The sequence below is a fragment of the Arachis ipaensis genome, chromosome B04, assembly GCF_000816755.2.
Source record: "Arachis ipaensis cultivar K30076 chromosome B04, Araip1.1, whole genome shotgun sequence".
NCBI classification, from domain to species: Eukaryota; Viridiplantae; Streptophyta; class Magnoliopsida; order Fabales; family Fabaceae; genus Arachis; species Arachis ipaensis.
In genome coordinates, this window is record NC_029788.2 from 88,843,295 (window position 1) to 88,846,506 (window position 3,212).

Genomic DNA, 3,212 nt, shown 5'->3' on the forward strand with positions numbered 1-3,212 from the left:
AGAGTGCATGATGAGCACCTAGCATTCCATGTTTTTAAAACCCCACATGAGCCCACTCAAGAAGAAGAGTGTACGGAGGATAAGGCCAGAGATCAAAGTTTGAAGGAGGTAGTCAATGAGTTAGCTCCAAGACTTCTAAATCCATGCTTGAAAGCAGTAGAGATGGTGCAACAAACTAAAGAAATCAAGGAGGAACTAGATCCAAAACCTCCAGATGAGAAATTCAACATCTCAGAAAAGGAATCACCAAGGCAGGGAGTATCTTTTGAGAAAGAAAAGAAGAAGAGGCCAAGAGGGTGGAGAAACAAGAAGATCCCTACTGAAGGCTTTTCACCAGGGGATAAAGTGATGTTGAACACCCAACCAATGAAGGTGTGTCCACAATTATCTGAGTACTATACTGTGAACCGGATCCTTTCACTTGAACATCTAGAAATCATCAAAGAGGAGACCGGAAGAAAGTTCACAGTAAGAGGAGAAAGGCTAAGGCACTATGCTTATCAGCCTCCATGATCAAAGAACAAGATGTCAAGCTAGTGACAATAAAGAAGCGCTTGTTGGGAGGCAACCCAACCTGAGGTAATTTTCTCTTCATAGCTAATTTAATAAAAGAGTTGAGTAGATTTCTCTGTATTGCAAAGAGCTAAGTTTGGTGTTGCACACCAAAATAGTTAAGGGGTGAATGTTGGATGCTAAGTTTGGTGTTCCACCAAAAATTTTATTAAGAACACATTGCACCCTCAGCATGATCAGTATTGGCTCCAAACCATCAGAGAAACTGCTTAACAATTGTCATGTTTCTAGTTTTTGGTTGTTTTCTGGTTCATAGTTTGTTTCTTAGTTCATAGTTTATTTCCTTAATAAAAGTACTTGATGTTTCATGCATGTATTTATTTTTCTACATATAGAAGTAGGCAAGGAACTAAGTTTGGTGTTCCCACACCAACTTAGGTTCACAGAATCACAAGCATATATGTATGCTAACTGCCTCTCAAGTGCTTGGGGAACAAGCAACTTTCAATATCTTTTGTAGGAAGTCATTCAATCTCTTGGAGGAAAAAGTACATCATCATGGACAGAGGAAGGATATAGAACCCAACAATGATGATGACACAGAGGAAACAAATAGACTCCAAGAGGTTGTATTGTTCTCTAACTGATTCTAGTTCAAGTATGTTAATTGAAAGTGCAAATGTCCCCTGTTGATTAGTGTCTTCTTAGATTCATTTACTGTCTGCGAGTTTGTTTGCTTTCATGCTGTTATGGCTTACTAGTCTAAGTGCTTGATTCACTTTCATCTTACTTGAATTATATGCTTTGTTCCTCATGCTTGAATAAAAGAAAAATAACTATGAAATAGAGAAAGAGTAAAAGTCTAGCATATGAGACAAAATGAGGTTGTGTGGTGGTATGTGCTATTTCATTGGTTGATTTATGAAATAGGGCTGAATGTTAGCATGACTTTGTGATATGAACTTGAGTTACATTTCATGAGACTTGACAAAAGAAAAAGGTCCAAAATAAAAGAAAGAAAATGCAAGAAAAAGAAGCAAAAAGAAATAAACAAGGCTGGGCATCAATAGCTTGAGATTTGGATATATGCCTGTGATGTTTTTTTGTACAAAGATAAGCTTGGATAACTAGGTTCTAAGGGGTGCTTCATCACACGGCAACTTGGGTTAACTAACCCGGGATTGCCAACCGAAAGTCCACCATCAAGAGCTACTTTGAGACAAAGCATTTAGTAACCCAAAGAGGTGCTGGGCATCAATTTCCAAAGAACTAACAGAGATGAACAAAACAAGCTAAATGCCTGTGATGTGTGTGTGCTAAGGAGAAGCTTGAGCAAGTAAGTCCATAGGGGTGTTTCAACACCTAGCATCTTGAACCAACTGGGGCGGGAATGCTGGCTGAAAGCTTACTCTAAAAAGTTGCCTTACCACATAGCATTAAGCCTCAGCCAAGAAAAGAACAAGAAAAGCTAAGGACCAAGCTAATAACAAGTCTCATTTTTTTTTGTAATTCAAGTAAGGATCCAAAGGAATGTTGATGTCTCAGCCCCAGAATAAAAATCCCTAAGATACCATGCACAAAAACTCCATTTACCAGTATTCAATGTCTTCCAATAAAAGGCTTATACACTTCTCTGCTTCTAGTAATTTTTCTTATGTTTTACTGCTTGCTTGGGGACAAGCAAGATTTAAGTTTGGTGTTGTGATGACAAGTCATCATAGCCTAGTTTCACTAGCCTTTTTCTTTTGTTTTCAATTGAATTATGCACTTTCTTGAGCCATAAGCAAGCCAATTGGGTAGATTTTCATGTTTCCTTTGATTTAATCAACCATGTATGAATTCATGCTATTTCATGAGGTTTTATGCTATAATTGTCATATATTATGAAAGAATGAATATCTCATGATTTTGAGCATAGCTTTGATGTGTTTGGTTGATTAATGATAGGTGAAGAAAGCTTGGAGAAAGGTTAATGCAAGAAGGAATGGCTAGGAGGAAGAGAGAACAAAAAGTTTGAGCAAAAGTTTGCCTCAAACTTTAGCTCAAACTTTTGGATTAATGAACCAGGAAGCAAAAAGCTGGACCAAAAGTTAGCCTCAAACTTTTTGGCTAACTTTTGGGCAAAAGCTGGAGCAAAAGTTAGCCCCTAACCTTTTGGCTAACTTTTGGGCAAAAGCTGGAGCAAAAGTTAGCCCCTAACTTTTTGGCTAACTTTTGGCATGAAAAACACTCCCTGGATGAGCAAAAGTTTGCGCCAACGTTAGCCCCTAACTTTTTGGCTAACGTTGGCACATGAAAAACACTCCCTGGGCTAGCAAAAGTTTGCGCCAACGTTAGCCCCTAACTTTTTGGCTAACGTTGGCGCCATGAATAAGCAAGGGGAGGCCAACGTTGGAGCAAAAGTTAGACCCCTAACTTTTGCCCCAACGTTGGTATCAGCAAGGAAGGGTGCTGATGTGAAAAGTTGGAGCAAAAGTTAGACCCTAACTTTTACTCCAACTTTTACTCAAGCTTTCATGATTCCAACCCGGTTCAATTCGGTTCTTCTCCAAACTCCAAGAGCAATCAACCAAGGCCTCTATCAACCCAATTCCATAAAGAGCAAAGGCCCAATTGAAGGCTTGAAGACCATTTGAAGAAAGTGTATAAATAGATTAGAATTTAAGTTTTAAGGGAGCTTCCCTTTTAGTTTTTCAGAA